At 39.6% G+C, this 25,567-nt stretch overlaps 1 long non-coding RNA gene across 1 annotated transcript in view; it reads left to right on the forward strand.

Annotated features, from left to right (window-relative positions):
• Positions 1 to 21,920: 21,920 nt before the first annotated feature.
• The window catches only part of LOC137646095 (uncharacterized), a 32,993-nt gene continuing 29,346 nt past the window's right edge, over positions 21,921 to 25,567 (forward strand). The window contains exon 1 of the long non-coding RNA XR_011045388.1: positions 21,921 to 22,200. This is a non-coding gene — a long non-coding RNA (uncharacterized lncRNA). The remainder of the gene's footprint in view (positions 22,201 to 25,567) is intronic.

The raw sequence follows: 25,567 nt of genomic DNA on the forward strand, positions 1-25,567 counted from the left end.
CTGAGCAGAGCGCCGACCCTTTTTCCACAAATATCAAAAAGAAGATGGCTTATTGCAAGTCCACAGATGTATCTCTTGACTTGCTTGAATAACCATCCTTCAATCTAGAAGTGCACCCATCAGCATGTAAACCTGCATACAGCATATCAAAGAAGAGAGTGGAACCAATATTCCTGCAATAACTAATGTAAGGAGCATGGACTAAAGAGGAAAGATGTGTGACAGTCGTACTTTCATAATATATTTATATGTTTGCTGAAATTAGTGAATACACAATCCATATACTAAAATGTAGTAGTGCACTTAAAATATACACTGAAAATGACAGGTGGCATTTATTGTAACATTTTGCTATGAACCAATATATGCTTAATAAAAACAAAGTCAATGGCCAGCAAATGTAATAAAAAATGCATTTAGTCAACATTATGGCATGCTGAATATTTTGAAAATCCAGTGCACAAAACAATAATCACATTACATACTGCATGTAAAACTATCATTATTTAGCATTTAAGTGTTACGATTTGTATTAAAGGTTAAAATGATACTAGATGGTGTGAGTGTACAGATATGATTGAATGATTTTCGTTATATAGCGCTGAATGGCCTTTGATGCCCCAGTGCTTGGCTTAATGCCTAAATCCTATATTCAATTCAATTCGTAAGGCTGTTGCTGTTCCTTCTGAAGATCTTAGAATTTTCTAGAGGTGAGATCTACGCTGTGTTCCGCCATCAACTTATCATCATCTTCAATGTCCAAGGCTGTAGACTTCCCTAGAGAGACAATACTATCGACCACAAGCTCATACTCAAAGTTCCAAAACTATCATTTTTGTACAGTCTGGCAACAGCTTCTTCAAGTTAGTTCAGTTTTTTGGAAGACAATTTCCCCCAGGTTTTGTCAATGATTTTTAAAGTTGTTCTTCCAGAACTCTTAATCTTGACTGGGCATCAGAGGTGACCTCAAAACAAATTTAAAAATTTGCCTTTGTGTATGCCTTTGAAGTTTCATATCCCTTGCTGGTCCATGGATGGATGAGAGGGAGTCATATTAGTGGAAAGAAACTTAACAGTTATGAAGGAAGATCACTCCAGTAACTTGTTTTCCAAGTCTGGTTTGTGAGCAGGTGCATTGTCCATGATGAGGAAGGTATTAAATGGTAATTGCTTCCCCTGCAGGTAACTCCTGACACTAGGGACAAACACTTCATGAATCCACTTGATGAATTATTATCTTGTTGGCCTCCCACATCACTTTTCGTTTCTTTATTACGTTGTTGTTCTTAAAAACCCCTGGGCCTTTGAAATTGTAAAGAAATTGGGGTTTGACCTTAAAATTACCGCTTGCATTCCCACAGAACAAAAGTTATCCTATCCTTCATAGGCTTATGTCCAAGGAAGGGGTTCTTCCGAGTGATGTAAGTCTTCCTTGGTATTTTTCCTCCAGAAAAAGCTTGTCTCATCGCAATTGAAAACTTGATGGGAATAAAGTATTTCCTCAACATAATTCTCAGCAGGTTTTTTGTGAGAAAATCTAACTAGGACCTGTATCATCACTTGTTCATGATGTATTTTTGGGAATGCCTGTATTGTATGGAATTGTTCAGCCTTTTTATGTATCATATCCTCTGAAATAGACCCCAAATTAACAGAAATTTCTCCACCCGGTCTATCTCCTTATTTGCTTGTTTAGAAAGGGATGTCACTCCATTTTTAACATCAGCTTTTTCAATGGCCTCTTATTTTTTTAAATCACAGATAGGCACTTTTGGCATACAATACTGTACTGTTTGGAAATCTTTGACAATCAAACCCAGCTCTGACCTTGCAATGATCTCTCCTAATTTTATGATAACTCTCATAAACTTTTGGCTTATCACTATTAACCTTAAGAGCCTTTGTTTACAGTACAGTATTGGTAATCTAAAAAGACTAGAATGTAGCAAATTAGTGAAAAAGTTGAAGTCCATTTTTTACAGCTCTGTTTAGGGTGAGCTACAAAAACACTGAGCATTCAGTAATGGAAACCCTTTCTTTAGGTAAGTATTAGGCCACAGGTTCTTTCAAGTCACGTCTTCCCATTTGACATCCTAGTTATCGTTTGGTTTCTGGGATAAATAATGTTAGAAAATATAATTTGAGCACTGATTTGTTATAGTTCAGATGCATTTGACTTATAAGTTTCTACTTTAACAGCAAGTACAAAATGTAAAAATACTGTTAACTACAAATTATATTTGTTTGTTGAATGCAGTACAGTAAATTGAAATTTCCTGCTACAAACATAAGTTTCAAATCTGCTAACTTCTCCCTTTGTGCAATCTTGTCTGAAGCAAATATGTTTTTGAGATATCCATCTTCCATCCATTGAATATGAAATCCCTGTATGATTCTCCCATTTGTATTATTTTGTCACTGCACCCCACCATTTTGTAATGGAATATCTTGAAAACTTTCCTATGTTTTTTTTAGTATACAGCAGTGCAGGCATTAAACACAAAATTTTCCCTTGTTATATTGATTGGATTCTCTTATTTACCAGTTATTTCGCAATCTATTTCCATTGTATACCTTAATTGCCTACTAGAAGTTACTGGCAAACTGGATAACCTTGAAAGATATAAGGTACTCATATTTAAACTTTCCTTTCACACTTATTTACACTTACAATCTACTTACAGAAATGGCCAAATCATGTAAAAAAATTATCATTGAAATGAAATAAAGTTGAATCATGCAGAAGAAAAGAAACTGGACAGCAGTAGACAGGGCTCTTACCAACTCATCAAAGTGTATGTATGGAAACCACTGTACAGTGGTAACACTAGTCTTGCATATGCAAAGACAGCAGATAAAAGTCCTGCCTTGGCCCATGAGTTTAATTTGTTTACTAAGGAGGTTACTGCTGTAGTTGGGTACCATAGTGGGGAGCTGGCCTTGCCTGACTAACATTCAGGAGTAGCATCTCTTCGGATGAAATTGGAAACCGAATCCAATCAACTTAATTAAAGGTGATGGTGTTAGTGTCATGCAAGATACTATTATTCTTTGGTGAACTATAGATTGTTCATCTGGGGTATTAAGAGTCTACAAATAAGGCATTTATTTGATTAACGCAGTTTTGAATATTCTACATAAACGATAACGGTCTTGTACTTGTTCTAATAATAAAATTTATAAAGTTCATGACCTGAGTAAATTTTTCTTCAATAAGACAAGATTCTTATTTTCGAAGAATTGTGTAGTAGAGGGAATGTTTTATCAAGTATTCTTAATAGAATCTTTACAGTATTCACATATTTTATAAATATAGGAAAAAAATGAAGTATACAAAAAAATTGAATTATTGTTTGGTTCTTTTTTATCTGAGTGCATTTGTAAGCTCAATGTGCAATCATAGGATCTTTCTTAAATGTAAGTTACCCAAGATACAGTGCTGAACTGTAAAACAATTACCTTTAAATTCCATGATATGTTTACCCTTTTACTACCACTGATATTTATTTATGGTTTGAATATCCAAAACTATTGATGTGCTATTTTTGTCTTCCTCCTTGTGTTATCATGACTTTATGCACAATGCTGCATGTTTTGTTACAACTTTAGAGAGATTTCAAGTTAAATGCTTATGCAATAAAGCATAAAGATCGAGCAGACTTTATATCCCACGTTTTTATAGTACAGTACTGAATGATGAATTTAACATAACATTGTTAATCATCGTTAATCAGATTTTCACTAATGGGTTAGATGTGGAAAGTTTTCTCCACTGGCTCCTGCCTTGTGCACGGTCCCCATGAATTCCCACTTGGTGTAAATCTTCATTTGCCATTTTGATAAAATTATTTGGCTGTACCTTCAGACCTTCAACTTTTTACTCACATAACTATTTTTACTGACTAGTTCTTTTGTATCCCAATTGTGTCCGAACCATTTCACTCTTTGATATCTTTTTATTTTTCAGCTACAGTATATCACATCACTACTGTAGATATTTTCCTCATTTTCATGTTAAATTTCCACCATAACCCCCTGAAATTTAGTATTTTAAAATTGCACATATTCAAATTTTCCTCCATATTTTTGGGGTTAAAGTACTGTGTGAATATGGTGAAAGCCACACTAAGCCTTACAAAAGTATCTTGAACAAGAATTCCGTGTAGAGGGAACAGAAGCTCAACAACCATCTTTTCCAATCTAATTTCAGTCTCTTGCCACTGCTTGAGAGTCCACATTCAGAACTTCATATAATGGAAGTTTGTGAATCTTTCATAGAAAAGAGGTCTATTTAGAGATCTGGAACTACCTCAAAACCCCATGAAAAGAACTCTGGTCTAGGGTCTATTCCGTATGTGGGACTTTTTGCCTGGATAGGGTGTCCGCCATTACATTACGCGAGTCCAACAGATAGAATGGTGAGGGGAATACATTTCTTTCCAGAGGGAACTTCATAATGAGCAGGATCACTGGATTTAGAATTTTTGAACAGGAGCCCCTTTTCCTGAAGCAACAGACTGCCACCTAGTTATCTGTGAAGATTTTTGTATGGGACTTTCTTCTTGGACCAATTCTTTTCAACGTCAGGAAGACCGTCATCAGTTCCAACACATTTATACGAAATGCTGCAAACTAAGTGGACCATTTTCCGAACACAAGGGTTTCTTTTGATTGACCTCCCTAGCCTAACCTGGAAATGTCTGTATGAATAATTCTGGAAACCGGGTGAGGGACGAATGTGACCAACCTGGCCGAGGAATTCACCGTCTTACATGACCTGAGAATAATTTTGCAACCAAGTCCAGTGGTATTGAAACCCCTTCAGAGTCTTGGCCTTGGTAAAAACATTGGAGAATGTACCTTATAACAAAAATAGAGTCAAATATAACCAGTGGAAAAAGGAAAATGTAAGGGATAATGAAAATTTGGTCAGATAAGTAATAAAACAGCAGAACAAGGGCGAAGTAAGACATTAATTTCAAAACTACTAAAGCTAGAGACCAAACTTTCACGAGAAATTATGCTAAAAGTTTGAAGAGGGATAAAGTAAAAATAAATGATTAAGCTGTCAAGCAGAAGGGAAGGAAACTGAACACAAAGGAAGTTCTAAGGTTGAAATAGAAAATTACTCGAAATATATAGTAGACTCGTGTATACAGTCTGTGTTGTAGAAAGAATTCTGACCAAATATACATATATATTCAATAAATATGGGTGAAAATTTTAAAAAGGAAATGCTAGTAACGTTTGGTATAATTGTTGACGATGAGGAATTGGAAAATCTCAGAAAGGATATAAGGGTAAAGGAAACTTTAATCAAGTAAAAATGGACATTGTCAAAATTATCTATACAAGGGCAAGAAAGGGGGGGGAGGCTATAGCTACTACCCAACCCACCACCAAAACTCCAACGCCCCTGCATAGACATATGTATATAAATATATGTATACTCAAACACTGAACATTTTTTATTGGTAAGAGAGACATTGTCAGCAATACCATTCATTATAATAACAAAATTTAATACCTAATGCCGTTCATTTTAATGACAAATATCAATATACTATTAGAGAAGTGATGGGTCGTTGAAATTATCAGTCTCTCTTACATAATAATAAAAGAAAACGTAACTTCAGCAATAGAGAAAATTGATTTTAAAGGGGGACCCCTCTAAGATGGTATTGTAAGAAGTAATGTGTAGAAAAGTTCTTCTGACCCTAAAAGTAATGCCTGTTCTCCAGCGCTACATATTTCTGGTATCCTTCTCAAATGTCTGCACGAAATACCTTTCCTCCTATATTTTATTATATATATTAATTGTATCAATAAATCTTCACCTCTCCTCTTTTGCGCTGCATGAACACACCTTCAAAACACAAAAGAGTAAATTTCTTAATTCTCATATTCTCAAACGAATAAAAATAATTTAGTAGGTTTTGAATAGTAATCACTTTTCAAAATTGTGCATTTCACGTCACTTAGAGGAGCAATAGGAGAAAGTGGTACCTTGTTTTTCCTTCTGATAAGGCTAGTTTGCCTTGTATGAATAGTTCCTTTCTGCGAAGATATTCACAACATTTTTATAGGTGTGTGAAGAATTCTCTTCACTCTTCTTCTTTCAATCGTATTTTTAGCTCTCTTCTACTAATACTATAGCTACCCCTTAAACGTCCTCCTACATTCAATTTTCTTTAACAAAACATTGGGAGAACTAATCTAAACTAAAACTTATTGACAGTGGCGCACGCCATGCTTGTGACGTCACAGCGTAGATACGCACAACAGAGGGCCTTAGTGTAATCCCCGGCGTATGTTGGTTCTTTCCTCAACTACATGGGTCGAGATTAAATTCCTAAACTTAATTTTGATATAAATTTCAATACTACTGAATTAATACATCTTTTATTTCTCAATACCAATTAAGGTTTGTTAATTTTAAGATGTATATCCATCGCAGCAGTCCATTGCTGATTAATCATTTAAACTATTAATTTTTAGCAAGCCAGAATAGGTAGGATTGTTGCATATATAAACTCCCTTAGAGCAGCAAGATTTCTCTAAAGTAATTAGTACAAAATCCTGCCGCCTCTGCACTCCTTGCAACAATATATTGCCCTGTCCTGAAGTCCCGATATGGCACCCTCAATGGATTACCGCGCGCATCATGACCATCACTTGTTTGGCAAGGTGAAGCCAGGTGATCTCCTCGACCTTAGTGTCGGCCCATTCGACGAGAAGCCGCCCTGGCCTACTGACCTGCCTGGTCAGTGAACCTGTGCACCTCTGGCTCACCCCCTATCCCAAAAACGTGACTCACCAAGGAGTCCTGTGGCTGCCGGCTGGAGACAGTGAAGGAGTGGAACCTGGGAACCATATTACCACAAAAAAGGATTCTTGGGGTGGGCCAGAAAAGAGTGCAAAGTGCAACCAGGTCAACAGCCATCACGGGCATAGGACTAATCTTCAAAGGAGTGCAGGTACTACATCAATGGCCATTTAGTTATCCCCCATTTTTTAGCTTAGACTAATTTTAACTTGATAGGGAGCCTGGCTTTTACACTATTCGGACTGTGTGCGGTGGGATTGTGTGTATATATTTTTTCTATATAATTTTTTGCCTTTTGAGACTAACACAGTCTCTGGGTCACATGGGCCATGTGTCCGACTCAATTTTTATTTTTAATTATTGTAGACCACGCGTCTAAACAACCTTTTTTTTTTATTATTTGAATTGCATTTCTTTTGATACCATTTTTGTGTTGTCAAGATGTCCGTTTTCTTTTAATGTCAATTTGTGAAATAAATCAATATTAGGTTAATTAAACCTCCTTAGTATTTTTGCTCCCTCATTTATTTTAATGTGTGAATTGAATAGTTGATCACGGGACAAAATACACATTATTTAAAGAGTAAGTCTATAGGTGGTAACAGCGAGGAACTTTGCATTAATATATTTGCTTCGAAGGTAAAGATACAAAATACACAATATTTAAAGAGTAAGTCTATAGGTGGTAACAGCGAGGAACTTTGCATTAATATATTTGCTTCGAAGGTAAAGATCCTTATCTTTAAACTTTTAAACTACTTTACATCACTGCTCCCATTTTGGATTTTGTCTAACTACATTAACGTAAAATACCTGTCCAGCATCTCATTGGGGTAGCTGGGACGTAGTCGGAACAGAGCCTGAGAATGAGATGACTATAGACCTGACAAAGCTAGAGTAGGCCATAAATTACTTATATATTCTACGTGTGGAGTTCTCCGGCCTCTGGACAGTAAAATTTCCCCTTTTGTATTTGAGAGTGATGGTTAGTGAATTGTGACAGTAATGTATTAGCAGGGTGTTTGTGCCCCGAGAGTAAGTGCTCATTATCCTCCCCTGTTGAACTTTATGTAACTGTCATAAGGAGACTTTCCCGGACTAAGTTCCCACTCAGAACAAAAAAGATTCTCCACAATATATATATAAATATATACATATATATATATAAATATATACATATATATATAAATATATATATATATATATATATATATATATATATATATATATATATATATATATATATATATATATATATATATATATATATATATATATATATATATATATATATATATATATATATATATATATATATATATATATATATATATATATATATATATATATAAGATATAGATGGTAAAGGAAATGATTTAACATGAATACAAAGTAAACTGTACTTACTTCATTGACACTTTGAAATTTGCATTGATAATATTTGATAGGTATTCTTGAAAATACTAATTAAAATATATGATCATAATTAAGTTTTATTTTTATGAGCAGGCATGTTTTTTTTTTTATTATTATCTCTGGGGTAGGGTGTGCCACTTGTAATCATACAATGCGCCATTGTTGGCGCATGCGCCATAGGTTGGCCACCCCTGCTCTATGGTATCGTTCGACATTGCAAGCGTCTTTACCAAGGATTGAACTTTTCACCATGGTTGGTGTCACTACCGGACACATTGCAGACCCGACAACGCACTGCCACAACATCAGATGTAATTGCAATTATTGCAATATTGCATCCACCATGATCCTCAACTATTTTCAACCTGCCACAGCTGCTTTGGAGGAGACTACTCCCCCTCCCAAACGAAAGAATAGCCCTGTTCAACCTTCTACAGCTCCCATTGAACCCTCATCATCGCCTTTAAGGACACCAAGGACTGAGAACCTGGCCTCACCCTTGTTTGTCCCTTCTTCAGCTTCACAGACAGCATCTGTTGCAGCCCGCACTCCTTCTCCAACGCCGCTGTCCTCCACTGCCATGGAGGTCGAGCCTCAGGGGGCCCATTCCATCGACTGCAACTGTGTTACCTGCCTTCAAGACCTTCTACAGGAGGCCACCGCCATCGCTGCCAGTTCTTCAGCTTCCCAGCCTGAACCCAGGAGACCTCTCCCAAAGTTTAGGCTCTCCAACAGCTCCACGTCCTATGCAGCAGTTGCTGCCATGGCTGCAAAGCCTGGCATGAAACTCTCAGCTCGACCAAACCGAAAGGGTGATTTAATTATAATTCCCAAGGACTTGGATACCGCCAGAAATCTACAAGAAGAACCAGACCTAACCCTGCTAGACCCTGCCTTAATTAGAAGAAAGGCAATCATATCCAGATACACAACTTCACTGCCAATATCCATCGTTACTTCCTGCAGCAATGTAGAAAAGGCCGATCGCTGCAAAAACCGTGACAACGTCCCAGTCAGGAGGATTTTAGCCACCTTCATAGGTCCAGTGCCTTCATCGCTGGATCTGGGAGTCTGGGGGACGTACCCAGTTCAAGAATACACCCCAGAGCCTTTTCGTTGCTACCACTGCCAACGCTACGGCCATCACAAGGAGGACTGCCAAGGCCCTGCTTTCTGTGGTGTCTGCAGCCAACGTCACAACACTGAGATCTGCATACAGGCCCACAAGAATGGACAAGAAACTCACCCTAAGTGCTGCAACTGCTCCAGACCTCATCACGCCTGGAAAAAGCGCTGCCCTGAAAGTCTAAGGAGAATTGCTGCAATGAAGGGCACTAATCCTCCCAAAAACAACATGCCAGCTTCGATGCCAAAACCCAAGAACCAGTGAACTCCTCGCCAAAGAAGTCAACGCCAGCCTACCACTGTTCCTGCTCCTGCAACTGCAAAGCAAAACCAGACATCCATCATTCCTGTGCCTGCACCTGCAACCCAGCAGCAAGCTGTTTCAACTCCTCATCCTGCAATTCCCCCTCCTCAACCTACAACCTTGGCTCAACAAATCGAGTCCCTCACCTTGACCGACCTCATTCCCATTGCCATCCAGATCCTTACCAGAGTCCTGTCCTTAACCTCGACCTCGACTCCCACTCTCCTGCAATTCCTGCAACCATTCATCAACCCAGCTCCAGAGCAGGGATAAACATTTTGCTTATTCCTTCTCCTATTCTCTCTGACTGCAGATAAAAACTTCTCTCCTCTCACAGTCTCTCCTACTTGCTGGGACTTGCTACTATCAAAACTTTTTCTCTAACTAAAAACCTTTCATTTCGTGGACCTAAAAAGTAGTCTCCTTTTCGGGTTGCTTTCCGTCCCTTTCCATGTCATGTCAAATCCCTCCTTTAAATCCCTCATCCTATATTCCTCCAATACCACACTCTATTTCAAAGTCCAACCTTTCTCCTAATAACATCCAATTTTACTCCTCGGAGTTCTCTTTACAGATCCATCCTCTTACGGGCTGTCCAATGACAAGAGCCCGTGTCATGCTATAGGCATGGCAATCTGTAACCAACCAACCAACAAGATCGGGCAATATCAAGATACCAGATTTGTTTACATCCATCGTTTCCAGCCGATCATTTACAACAGCAAATGAAATATGATTGTCTGTATGCTGAACGGTTGTGTGGCAATGCTTCGAATCTTTAAAAGTGACTAACTAGTTGTTCAAGAATGACATATTCCAGCAATTTTGAAAGGGGCGTTTACTATTGCACTGTAATTGTTCAGTGGCTATTTTTCTCTTGGTAGAAGAGAGACTAGCTATGGTAAACAGCTCTCAAGTGAAGGATACTCCAAAATCTAACCATTATTCTTTGCTCTTGGGTAGTGCCATAGACTCTGAACCATGGTTTTCCACTGTCTTGGTCTCAAATCCCAGTCCAGCAGATTACCAGGCTGTGACATTTCCAATATGCTACCAAAACCCTTTGTGATAGTACTAGGGAATATGTCTATTGAAAACCCCTCTGCCAGGCGATCTGCTGGACAGATTTTCAATACCTGCTCAAGCACGATAGTTTCTTGTAGTGTCTGCAACCTCACCATCCCTGAGAGTTAAGGATGGGGGTTTGGGGAACCTACAGGTCTACCATTCCTTAACTCTCCCTGGTCCTAGCTTTGGTGAAGAGGGCATTTGGTGCTGATCATATGTATATATGGCAATTCTCTGGAGCTTTGTCTTGCTAGGTTATTATTAATGTCCCTTGCTTCTGCCATTGATGAGTGGCCTTTAAACCTTAGAATCCGGACAAAAAACTTTTAAAGCAGTCTCAGATGAAAGTGTCAGGAATGACTGACTTTACTTTACTTTAAGGGCTGCTTATCTGGTCCCATACAGCAGGGGAACCCCACCTTGGGGAACCCTACTCTCTACAGGACCTCCACGGTCGCTTTATGATGTTCATTCGGGAACATTTCACATTTCACAATGTACATTGTTCGCTTACTGTTTGATCATCTTTGTCAAAACAAGAGAGTATCATTGATTGTGGGTTGGCAACTCCATATTTGTGGGGGGGGGGGGGGGTCGGTGGTCGGGGAAAAGTAAAATACAAATGGTTTAAGGAAAATGAGGGATCTTTGCCCACACTGGAATGAGTGTTGTTGGCTTTTCAACTATTTAATATTATTATTATTATTATTATTATTATTATTATTATTATTATTATTATTATTATTATTATTATTATTATTATTATTATTATTATTATTATTATTATCATTATTATTATTATTATTATTATTATTATTATTATTTCATATATAAAATATAAAAACTTAAGAAAAACAAGGGGGAAGAGAAATAAAATAGAATAGTGTGCCCAAGTTTACCCTCAAGCAAGAGAACTCTACCCCAAGACAGTGAAAGACCATGGTAAAGAGGCTATTGCGTTATTCAAGATCAGAGAACAATCGTTTGATTTTGGAGTGTCCCCCTAGAAGAGCTGCACTGTAAATGTTCATTGGCTTCTTCTCACTTGGTATGGGTAGAATAGATTTTCTATTTATGGTAAGCAACTCTTCTAGAAAAAGGACATTTCACTAGAAAGGAAACAAATGTTTGATATCATAAAATGTTTTTTTAGGCATGGCAAGAAGCCACCTCCAACAGCATACTACCAAAGCCAGATCAACTCTGGCCCTACGTATTGGATCTTAACATAAAGTGGTGAGTTTATTACCTTCAGGCAGTAGTGGTGGTCCCCCAGGAAGACACAAAAGGCTTTCAAATAAAGATAAATCAATATGTAACTAAAACCAATATCTGAGGCTGATTTTTCCTTACAGTATTTTGTGTTTCCTGGATGGTGACTTCTGCATGTGCAAACCTGGCGGTGGCACATATTAAAGGATTTCGGCTCCTTTAATGTAACTATAGCATGTGGCACCACGACTTGATGAAGGTTTTACTTTTTTTTTATATATATTTTTCATCACTTGATGTCCTTAGATATTTGATTAAGCAATGCTAGGTTGCTGTAACTGTTCAATGCTTTGGTAAAGTGTAATAGTTTACGTAAATTATGATTATAAAGTTTACTTTAGTGAGGAGGGAATTAATTTCCAAGACAATCTTAATATTAGTTCCAAACGATCATAGGCTGTTTAGGTGAGTATTGAAGTTAAATCATTTTAATTGGCAAGGTAAACTGTTTTTTTATATATATAAAATGATAGTACATTCGATAAAATGAAAACGATGAAAAAAAGGGAAAATCTTCAAAGAAATAGAAACAAGCCTTTTCTTTGAGCAAATGTCTAATATGAAGAAATTAGAAAATTTTCATGATATAAAGTTTGGAATTTACGAAAAGCTTGAAACTTAAATTAAGACAATAATCAACATCTGTTCAATAGTTGCTACAAGAAGAATATAGTAAAAGAGATGAGGAAGATTGAGATCATCCTTCTCTCTCTCTCTCTCTCTCTCTCTCTCTCTCTCTCTCTCTCTCTCTCTCTCTCTCTCTCTCTCTCTCTCTCTCTCTCTCTCTCTCTCTCTCTCTCTCTCTCTCTCGTGGGGAAATTAATTACAATTCGATGAGTTAATATAACTCAGAGGTAGTCAGCTGATGGGGTTTCCCGGGAACGTATAATCATACATTAAAAGTATTATCGTAAAGATTACTGCTGTATATATATATATATATATATATATATATATATATATATATATATATATATATATATATATATATATATATATTTATATATATATATATATATTTATATATATATATATTTATATATATATATATATATATTTATATATATATATATATTTATATATATATATTTATATATATATATATATATATATATATATATATATATATATATATATATATATATATATATATATATATATATGTGTGTGTGTGTGTGTGTGTGTGTGTGTGTGTGTATTATCGGGATGCTGTTATCGCCTAATGCGTATTCACGTTATAAATGCAATTATAAAGAGAAAAGGATTTCAGATACATGACAAAATTGCTCTTAAATAGATTAAAATTGCGATAGTCTTTGGGGGCTTACAGTTCCCCCTTTTTAACTTGCTGGATCTGCGCTCGTAGGAGATGAATGGAGAAGTATTGATTTAAAGGCTCGAGATAGAGACGACTGGTGAAATATAACCGAGCCCCTTAGCATCAATAGGTGTAAGAGCAGATGGAAATGGTAATGTATATTTTCTCATTTTTTCACTTTTGAAATTTGTCAACTGCTTTTAGGCTCGTAGTCTGTCCATGGGCCTTCACTAAAGATTAATTCATATTAATTTGCCTCTAACTATATGGAAAATATATATTTATAAAACAAAAAGAAGTAAATATAAATGGTAAAAAGCATAAATATCAGTTACTATGATCCCAAGGATAATTTTTTTACACTCATAGTTCATATTCAAGAACTTGAAATCTGGTTTAATTCATTATGAAATACAGAATATATGCGCAATTATATATAATATAATTATAAAAAAATATTATATAGGATTAAATAAAACAGATTTAAAAGCCAAATCGAATATAAATATGTTATAAAATAATTTTACGCTCGTAGTACGTTATGTTTTTGTTTTGATTTCATTTGATAAAACAGTATTAGATATATCAGATCACAACTTAATAACAGTAGAATTGGAAGTAAAAACAAATAGAGAAAATAACTACAATAAAGGGAAGTGGGAAGAAATTACATATTATAGCAATGGCACAAAAGATATAGACGAATATGTGAAATCTATAGAGAGAAAACTTGTTAGCAAGGATGTAAAAAACATTGAAGAGCTAAACATAATAATGACAGAAATGAAACAAGAAAATTTGGCTAAAACATATAGGAGAAGGGTAACAAATGAAGGGAAGACCTAAGAACAACCTTGGGTAACTGAGGAAATAAGGAGAAAGATTAAGGAAAGAAAGGAACTTAATAGAAAAAAGAGAAATGAAAAAGATATTAGGTTAAAAACAGAATTAGAAGAAAAATACAACCATAAGAAGAAAGAAGTACAAATACTGGTGGAAGATAGCATAACGTTATATGAGAAAAAGAAGACCAGGGAGATAAGAGATGATAAAAACAATAAACTATGGGAAAACATAAACAAATTAAGAAATAGCAAAGAAATAAAAAGCGAGGCAATACAATTATATGGAGATAGAGGAAATAAACTATCAGATGAAGAGGCTAAAGAAGAATTAGTAAAATTTTGGAAAACAGTCTACAATACACATGAAAATAGAATAACAGAGATCTGGAATGAGGAGAAGGAGAGTGAATACCTGGATAATTTGAGAAGAGAAAACGACATGATAGTAGTAAATGAATATAGTATACCAGAACATCTAAGGGAGCATTACAATGCTGTACTAAATGTTAAAGGAAAAATTAAACCCATGCCCTCCGCTGAAATGAATAAAGGTAAATTAGAAAAATGCCTAAAACTCCTAAAGAAAGGTAAAGCAGCTGGGCCAGATGGACTAGAGCCAGAATATTACAAAGCAATGATGATAAGTGATATATGTAAGAATACGCTAGTGAACTGCTACAAAGAGGAACTAGCCAGCAAAGAAAAACCCAAAAGCTGGAAAGAATCCAGAACAAAAATGTTAAAAAAGAAAAACAAACCAACAGCAAAGGAATTGAGACCAATAGCGCTCACAAATGTATCATATAAAATATACATGGCTTTTATAAAAGATGAAATTGAAGGACATCTAAAAAGTAATAATGCCATAGAGGATGTTCAAGCGGGATTTACAGAGGGAGGAAGGATTGAGGATAATATATTCATCTTACAATACATGGTCGAAGAAACTTTCAAAAATAAGAAAAAAACTCATAGTTGCCTCTTTAGATTTCAAAAAAGCTTTCGATTCCATAAAAAGGGAAGCGCTGTGATATAATATGCAAGAGGTTGCAGTGATTAAAAGACAGGTCTTGATGGCTTGGGTGCTAGGTAGAGACTGCCCTTTATTCATAGCTACATGGGACTACACGATACCACATCCCCCTTATCACATACAAAGAATTGATTACACATAATAACTAATCTGGCATATAAGTACAAAGAAATAAACGATGAAAGTTCCATATTCAAACGTATTCCATTGTTTTTATCCTTTCACAATAAACATGCATAGTACAATTTGTGATTGTGGATAATACTATAAACATAATAGCTATTATCTTTGCAGACTTTGGTCAGAATAGTGTTGGTTACAGCAGGGCAGTCATAAATATGAAAATAAATGGCAAATTATAATTTTTTTTTTTTTTTTTTTTTTTTTTTTTTTTTTTTTTTTTTTTTTTTTTTATGCAAAGAACAACAATACCCAAAATATATTAAAACAAAATGGAAACCTGATGCAAATGTAACGAGTGTTCGAAATGGAGCCTGTTCTCCAGTCCGAGACTCGTAAATTTTCAAATAAAATTCATTATTCTGAATCACTTATCAGTCCTGAGACTGATAACTTTTCTTAAGTTCCAAACTCTGGTAACGACCTCTCAGAATTTTTGGTCATGAAACGAGGGGGGGGAGTTGTATATTATTATTATTTAACTTAACACTTTATGGGAATTTACGGTATGTGACTGCGTTACTTTCAATATATCTGGATGGGGTTTTCACCAGCCGGCCTGACTTGGTATACACCGCTGTCGGGTCTGTAGAGTTATCACTAGTTGCGGGTCTTTGGTGGGTTATTTCGGTCTCACTAGGTGGCGGCAGCGATATATCGGCGGGTCGTGGTGGAGGCTGTGCTGATGATGTTGGAGCCTGCTGCCGGGTGTTGGGCGGTTCTGTGTTTGTCGCGAGCGGTGTCGGACGGATGTGGGACCGGTTCCTCCTGAGACACGCTCCGTTTTGGGCTTCCACAATGTATGATTGGGGTTCTTCTGACTTACGTAGCACTCTGCCTGGCACCCATGTGTGGCAGGCCTTGTCGAATATTCGGACTGGTTGTTCGGGTTGGAGGTCTGTGAAGTGCCGTTGTGTCCGATTTGGTCCTAGGCGGTCCTGGAGGTGGTTGCGGGTCGTGATGTGTGCGAGATGTGGTTCGTATCTGCCTGGTAGGTCAGTGGTCACATGGCGACCAAACATGAGCTCTGCGGGGCTGGTTGTCTTATTGTCGATCGGGGTGGCCCGTAAGTGGAGTAATGCAGTATGCATATCACCGCCTGTCTCAAGGCATTTTTTGATAATCGCCTTGCATGTTCCAACTGCGCGCTCCGCGAGGCCATTGGACTGAGGGTAATGTGGGCTTGATGTGATGTGCTCAATACCCCAGGCTTTTGTGAAGTCCCTCATGGCTGCTCCCGTGTATTGAGGTCCGTTGTCTGAGACCAGGGTTTTGGGGCATCCGAACAGCGAACACAGGAATTTGAGGTGGTTGGCCACACTTTCAGATGACAGGTTTTTTAGTTCGGTGACTATCGGGAATTTTGTGAAATAATCAGTTGTGATCAGATATGTCTTGTGGCCAATTTGGAAGATGTCCGAAGCGACTTTGAACCAGGGCATTGGGGGAATGTCATGATGCGTGGTTTCACTAGGACTTTGCTGGGGCTGGTACTTCTGGCATATGTCACATGCCCTGACCTTGTCCTCTATATCCTTTGCAATGTTGGGCCAGAATACACACTCCCGTGCCAGGGCTTGTGTTTTTGTGATCCCTTGGTGGGACCGGTGGAGCTGGTCCAATACCCGGCCTCTGACCTCTTTGGGGATGATAACTTGTCGCCCTTTGAATATGACTCCGTCTTCCACGGCAAGGCATTCTCTGTATGAGAAAAACTGGCGGATATCGGGGTGACAGCCTTTTACTGAGGTAGGCCAACCCTCGATGATAGTATGCTTGAGAGTGCGCAGCACTGGGTCGGTGTCAGACCTATGGCGGACCTCTTCCAAAATCTGGGGACCAAATTTTATGAGTGCAACTGATACCACGTCGATGTCATCTAGTTCCAGTCCATCCACTCGTGTATCCAAAGGGATTTCCTTGTCATTTTGTGGGTTAGGAAGGCGTGATAGGGCGTCGGAGAGTACAAGGGTTCGTCCTTCCTTGTACTTGACCCTCATGTCATACCCCTGCAGTTTCAAGAAGAGACGTTGTAGCCTAGGTGGGGCACTGATAAGTGGCTTCTCCCAGATATTAACGAGGGGTTTGTGGTCAGTGACAGCTTCGAAGTCTCTTCCATATAGGTAGGTATGAAATCGTTGCACACCGTGTACTAGTCCAAGGGCCTCTCGCTCGATATTGCTGTAATTTGCCTGCGTTGGTGTCAGGGCTTTGCTGGCGAAGGCTATTACCTTCCCATCTTGGATGAGGGCCGCCCCGAGGCCTTTTTGCGATGCATCGACTTCAAGAGTCACGGGTCGAGTTGGGTCATAGTAAGACAGCGTGCTTGATGGTGCTATTTGGCGTTTCAGGTGTTGATAGGTGGATTCATGGTCTTCTTCCCATTGGAAGGGCACATCTTCCTTGATCAGATCTCGAAGTCTTTGTGACTGAGCTGAGTAATGTGGTACATAGGGGCTGAGGTAAGTCATTACTCCCAGAAATCTCTGTAGTTCCTCTTTATTGGAGGGTGACGGCATGCTATGCAGGTCGTGTACCTTTGACGGGTCTGGCATCATGCCCTTGCTGGTATAGCGTGTTCCGAAAAACTCGATTTCTGGTTTTGAAATGGAGCATTTCTTCGAGTTTAGGCTGAGTCCGTGTTGGGCTGCACGCTGCATGAACCCCATCAGGTTTTTGTCGTGTTCCGACTGGTCTTTCCCACATATTGCCACGTCATCAGCGATGCCAACAACACCTGGGAGATTCTCGATGATGGAGTCCATCCTGGCTTGAAATATGTCCTGGCTTACATTCAGCCCGAATGGTAGCCTTGTCCAACAATACCGGCCGTGTGGTGTTCGGAACGTTGTCAGTAGTTGTGAGTCCTCGTGTAGCGGTATACTCCAGTAGCCTGCTTTGGCGTCTAGCTTGGAGAACACTTTCGCTTTGGAGAATACCGGGTTGATCTCTTCTAGAGTGGGAATCTTGTGGGGACATCTTTTGAGGTTTTGGTTGAGCCGCTTGGGGTCCAGGCAGATCCGTAGGCTTCCATCGGGTTTTGTGACATACACAAGGCTGCTACACCAGTCTGTGTGTGCCGTTACGCGTCTGATAACCCCCTCTTTCTCCATAGCGTCAAGCTCGGACTTGATGCGGGGCTTCAGGTGGATACTCACCTTACGGGGCGGATCACAGAAAGGTATCGCGTCATCCTTGAGGTGGAGCATCGCGGGCTCTTTTAGTTTGCCGATACAGTCAAACTGTGCTGGGAATTGTGCTTTTAGTTGTTCGACTGACCTAATAGGGCCTTGTTGGCTTACTTGCTCAGGTATTCCAGTAACGTCGTTGACATTGATATCCACAATACCGAGTTTTTGGCATGAGGGAAGGCCAAGTATGGCTGGACCAGACACATCAACCACGAAGAACTTTTCTTGCGAGAATGCTGGGTTGCTGAGTTTGCGGACGCTGAGCATTAGTGACCCTAGGCAGGGAATATTGTCGCCACTGTATGATGTTAGTCTTACTGATGGTTCTGGGGATAGTACGAGGCTGGTGGGTGCATCACCAAACATTTGCTTGTATGTCCGCAAGGGCAGCGTATTGCCACCGGAACCTGTGTCGATTTTGAGTTTCAGGGGCCCATAGGCTGGGGGGTTTTCATGCTTGACCATGAGCTTTGAGAATGCTTCTCGTTTCAGTGCCACTCCTATGTCGGATATCGTTATCATGTCGAAGTTTGGCATATAATCTGTTTCTTCATCAAGATTAGGGTTTTCATTAACCATGACTTCGTGTTGCCTGTGGTTAGGAGCCCGATTCGGCCGTCGGTAGGAGCGCCCTCTTGTCTTGCTCTGACGTTGTGTCTGTTGCATGTTGTCTCCTGGCATTGTTCTTCCTCCATCAGTTTTGCGGCACATCTTTTTCCAGTGCCCCTTGATGCCACAACCACTGCATCTGTCATTGTAAGCGGGGCATGACCTTATGGGATGGCTAAGCCCACAGTTCCAGCAGGGGTTGTCCGTGGTTTGTAGTTTGTTCCGTGGCTCGTTGCTTTCCCTTCGAATTGCATCCACGTTGGTATGGCTTGTACTTGTGTTCTCAGAGCTCATCTGTATGGAGCGTAATGATGCCGTGGAGGCCGCAATGGCCTCGTATTCCCGACCTCTCTCTAGAACGTTGCTCACAGCATAGCCCTTCGGTTTAGTTAGGAGTTCTTTCCGAAATTCTTCGAATTGTGTTCGTAGTATGGTCATTTCGATAAGTCGTTCGTTGAGTTCTCTGTCTTCAAACTCGCACTTTGTCGCTTTTTCACGGAGTCTGGCCAGGAATTGACTGATTGTTTCAGCAGGTTTCTGTTTGGTATTTGCAAATTCGAGGCGGTGAACTCGGAAATTTATTTTGACCGTTGCATCAACCTCACTTTCAATAAGCCTCCATATGTTCTGCGGCACACGTTGCTCCTGTTCAGTGAGGCCGCTCGCCAAGATACGCCTCATGCCCTCATCGCCGAGGGCAATTTTGATTTTAGTTGCTTGCTTGCCCGGGTCTGTGACTTCCTGGTCTTCGAGGTATAAGTTCATGCGCGCCTTGAATGCACGAAATGACTCGGCCAGGGGCTGGTGAGCCCAGTCCATACTTGGGCATTTAGGCTGGGCCATGATTGGATTTGGTTTCGAGTGTTACACAATAGATAGATAGTGATTGGATTAATAACACAGTTTACGGTTCACAAAAAGAGACATATAATAAGAATATGGAAATCACTACAAAAATTTGTCACTGGTAGTCGGCACGGTTTTCAGTTTTGTTTACACTGCTGAATGTACGTCGTTGTTTGGCTCATTTTATGAAGTAGTGCGCGGATAACAATGGCCAAAATACTTGTAAGTAATCTATTCACAACTTTCTTCACTATTCTCACTGTAATCACAGTGCACTAATGTCCATTCTATGCCATATTCTGACGATATAAGTTATGTACGGTTGTTATCTGGGCCGGTATGACAGTCTTTGTTCAGTTGCCGTTGGGTGAAAATGGTGTCATCTGCGGCCGCTGGTAATAAACTTGGGCTGATTATGAGTCCTCTTCTCAGTTATTACGGACAGGAGAGGTATGTAAAGTGTCTCTATGGTCCGGGTTTGTTGATGGAATGGCGTGGGTTGCGTTCCCACCGCTGCCACCATGATATAATATGCAAGAGGTTGCAGTGATTAAAAGACAGGTCTTGATGGCTTGGGTGCTAGGTAGAGACTGCCCTTTATTCATAGCTACATGGGACTACACGATACCACACGCTGATAGAAACATTAAAGCAATATAAAGTACATACTAGTATAATTAACTCTATAGTAGAAGTATATGTGGGAGACTCGACTACGTTAGACATAGGGGAAAGAGTAGAACAAAAATTGGACGTAAGTAGTGGAATAAAGCAAGGCTGTACTGGCTCTACAACATTATTCAAATTAATTACTTATCAGATTATAAAACAAGTAGAAAAGGAAGGTAATGGTTTTAAAAATTATATTATAAAGCTAGTAGTATTATTTTTTGCTGATGATGTCCTAGTGCTTGCTGAGAATATAGAGGATGCTGAATTGAACATAAGGGAAGTGATAGTTATAGGAAAGCAGTGTGGTTTAGACATAAATAGAGACAAAAGTAGTGTACTTATATATAATATGAAGGAAAAACCAGATAATATAGAGGGAATAAGAGTAGTAAGCAATATTAAGTACCTAGGTATCAAGGTAGATGATAGTAGGAATATGTTCAAAACACAGAAAAGTGAAATGATAGTTAAGGCGCAAAAGCTAGCTAATCTTACATATTCGATCATAGAAAAAAGTTGTAATAAGATAATGATAGGGAAAGCATACTGGAAAAGTGTAGCACTGCCTTCTATATTATATGGAACAAACGTAATTAACTTAACGGAAACGGAAATAGAAAAGTTGCAAAGAATAGAGAATGGAGTGTATAAGAGGATGTTAGGGGGTGTAAAGAATACAGCAATTGTAGCCTTGAGAGGGGATGTAGGAGCATCTGGTATGAAAACAAGGGTAATGGATGGAAAGCTGAGGTACCTTAATAGCATTTATAAGGGAGAAAAGGATTTACTATCAGCAATAGTCAATGATATGGAAGAAAAAGAGAGGAAGTGGTGGATGCATGTGAAGAAGTATGCTGAGGAATGTGGGATGGCGATGAGAGATGTCAAGAGATGTACGAAAGAGGACATAAAGAAGAGAACAAGGGAATGGGACACAAGCAAATGGAAGAGTGAAATGGAGTGCAAGAAGAGTCTAATTTTGTATAAAAACTGGAAAAGTGAAATCAAGGAGGAGGAAGTGTATGACAACACATTTTCGTCAATTTTATTATTCAGAGCAAGGACAAACTCACTAGGCTTGAATATAAAAAACAGACACCAAGATGGAAATATAAACTGTGTATTCTGTGATGTAGAAGAAAATGCTAACCACTTTATGTTATATTGTCCACAGTTTAGTGATATAAGAATAAAAGCAATTGAGCTACAACAACCATACGAAGAAGAGAGTGCACAAACAGTTGGAAAATTCCTTTTTTGTGAAGAAAATATTGAAAATAAGAAAAGAGTACTACAAAAAATGTGGATGAAAAGAGAAAAACTAGTGAAAATAAGGAACACACAAAACTAAAAGACACAGAGGCGCCGTTGCAAAGGCAAAGCCTCAACCTGAATCTGATCTGATCTTTGAAAGTGTGTTTACTTACAATCCATACCGTCCAGACGTCACGAGAGAGTGTTTCGTCATATATGCAGTATATATATCAGGAATTAGGTGAATATGATATGATTTACTAGATCACGCAGATTTTAATCACTAAATTGTTGAGGGCAACATTAGAGTTGGACTTGAGAAGTGTATATTTTAGGCTTAGTATTGCTGGATACCGAAAGAAGTAGGCCCTCTACAGCCATATGTACCCTACGGTTTGCCGGGCACATTAGGGCTTCGTTTTACGTGAAATAGTATGATTTTTTGTTGTTTTTTGGTTGTGTTTACAGTTTTAATCATGTGGAACAATAATGTGGCCCCGTGGAAGGTTTGGTTCAGGACTATTCTTGATCCAAGACAACTCTTTTCAAAGACAAATTGGCTGAAGACTAATTGTTCCAAAGATTACAACGCCCTGAAATAGCTCTGGGTAGAGTTTTATGTACCGTAAGGGAATCATTACGAACAAAAAAATATATATTTTCCTGTAGTAAAGAACATGATTGGGGTACAGTATATGTATGATAGCAGCCAACTTTATGTATTATTATTTCTAACTTAGAATACGGCAGTGTGAGGGGGTTTGCAAGGGGCCTTAGCCCCCCTTCCTGTTAGGTAAGTAGGTAAGGACACGGGTTGTAGGTTAGGTTAGGGGTTTAGGTTTGTTGGTTGATGTCCGTTTTTATTCAATGTGCGAGGAACTGGCCGCTGATATACAAAGGTTCCGAGACAACTCGTCTCAAAGAAAAATTGGCTCAATACAAATTGTTCCAAAGATTACAATGCCCTAAAACAGATCTGAGTAAAATTTAACTAACCGTATGGGAATCATTTAGAAAAGAAATATATATATTTTCATGTAGTAAAGAACGGGATTTTACCGAATGTGACCATTTCAATTGCAAACAAACAGAACAAACAGTACAGCTAACTCGTGGTGTTCTGTTTGGTTGTGATTGAAATGAAGTTAAATTTGGTGAAATCACATTATTTACTACAGGAAAACATATATTTTCTGTTCAAAATGTTTTACCATGAATATAATGGTTCTTGTTTGGCCGAACATCAAGCTCCGTATGTACTGGCAATCGGTAATGTTGAGCTGCGCATGCCGTTAGGAATGTCTCACCCTGACGGTAAGTACAGTAATACCCAGCTCTGCCCACATCGAGACAACTCCACATCACGTCAGCGTCAGCCTACTCCTTCACACCTTACTGAGCGCCCACGCTCCAGTTGTCAGCGCTCTATAACATTTCCTCGTTCACTAGACCAACAACCTTCTCCTGCTTGTCCTCAGGGCCTTCCAATGCCACAGCGATCTCAAGATTGTCAGCACTCTCCAGCGCAGCCTCGCCATTCTAGGTAGCAAAGTTTGCCAGTTCACCAGCGCTCACCAGCCAATCCACGCTCTCCAGCCCGAGCTTGTTAGCACTCTCCTGTGCAACAGCACTCACCAAAACCTCAGCACGCTTCTGCGCAACCTCGGTCTCCGACTCGCCAATGCTCTCCCAAGCCACAGCGCTCTCCTGAGCACAAGCGCCAGCGATCTCCAGCGCTCCACTACATATCTGCGCTCTCCAGTGCCGAAGCTTTCTCAGCAATTTCCACCTCGCCGGCGCTCTCCAGCTCACCAGTGCACCTACATTCTCCTGTAGCTGCTCTCCGCCAACCTCCTGCACAGCACCGAACTGCACGCCAGCGTTCTCGCGCACATTCTAGGGGGACTGCACAACACACTGTGCAGCGACTTACTGCATGCCAACGCTCTACTGCACATTCTAGGTAGACTGCGCAACACTCTGCACAGCGCCTTATTGTGCACCAGCGCTCTCTGGTGCACCAGTGCTCTTCTGCGCACTTGCGCTCACAGTACCAGTGCTCGCCAATGCGTCAGCTCTCACCTGCACACTCGCGCAGTGGCCATAAACAGGTTCTCCTGGCAAAGGAACTTCCCATTGACAGGTCACCATCGCCTCGTTCCCCTCGCCGCAAACGCCTTTCAGCGTGACCGCCGGGGAAAGGGAAAGGGGGATCCACAGAAGGGTTTAAGATCCTGAAACTGCCTTCCTCTAAGGCAGACCCAACTAAAGCGGAGACTCCTCGCAGGAAACCTTCGGTCCCTTTCCCTTCAGGGGATCGGTCTGACAGTGCGTCAGTCAGTTAGCAGTGATGGTTCAGTGCCATGGTCAGGGCAGGGGTACAAACCTTCAAACCTGTTCTGTTTGGCCGCTCTTTAGAGCATCTTACAGCTGCAGTAGACCTGCAAGGAACCATGGCTGCTGCTTCTGCCCTGAAGAGGGAGAGAGAAGTCTCAGACGCAGTCTCTTCCCCAAGGGTAAAGCTGACTCCGGTAAGACCATCAAGGCCTGCTCTCCTGCATCTTCCACCGGATACCCTCCTACTTCATCTCTGCCAAGGCAGTCAAATATGTGAAACACTATCCATGGAAACTCCGTGTCAATATATATAAAAAAGCAATTACTCTATGATGGGACAACATTGGTCAGTGATAAGAATAATCTAGTTTCATTTGCTCTTAATCTTAATTACATTACAATATAGTAGGGCATGCTTAAATCAGTCATCAGTGTACGGGAAGAAGTTATAACAACAAAACAGGTCTTGAGTACCTTTTCTTTTGACAACTTCATCTTGCCTATAATCCCTGCTGGGTGCAGGGCACTGTCACTCTGTAATAAAAAGAATTCTTTTAGAGAAGGACTGGAGATCCAATAAACTAAAAGTACAAATTATTCCTAGATTTTTTTTATTTTATTATCATATTTCTTAAGTTGTATTTGTTGTTTATTGGATCTCCATTCCTTCTCTAAAAGAATTTTGTTCCGTAACCGAAATACAAACCACGCTATTTACATAGGGTATTACTTTCGGCGTAGCTGAAATGGCGAGCCATTAGATTTTTAACGAGGGTTAACTACCCTCTCGCTAGCTAGCGAGGGGGTAGGGGAGAGGTAGCTAGCTACCCCTCCCCCCTCACACACCAGTGAACTGATTCACTTCGCTTTTGGCTCGGACGGTGGGCAGACGTCTCTGTCCCGTCCTCGCATGGCAGCCATTAATGTTTTGTCTTTACTTAATTACTTACTTTTCTTATACTTAATATATATGTAAACATTCTTATGTTTATGTATATATTTGAGTATAGAAATACAGTAAGTTTCCTTTTCAGTGTTTGTGCTGTGTGTGTGTAGTGTACGACAACTTCTCCATGTGGTTCTAGGCCCCCACGGTGACATTTCATGGGTCCCGATCTCTCCCTTGGTCCTTCGGTCCTCCCTTCGGCGGGCGTCGTGGGGAATCGTCATCACTGGACTTTGTTTATTATTCTGTCTTCCCCACTGTTCCTCCTTCCCTACGGGGAACTTGGACTATCAGCGTAGGGAACATGGGAGTTTAGTTTGCCTAC

This window comes from Palaemon carinicauda, chromosome 8 (assembly GCF_036898095.1).
Source record: "Palaemon carinicauda isolate YSFRI2023 chromosome 8, ASM3689809v2, whole genome shotgun sequence".
NCBI lineage: Eukaryota > Metazoa > Arthropoda > Malacostraca > Decapoda > Palaemonidae > Palaemon > Palaemon carinicauda.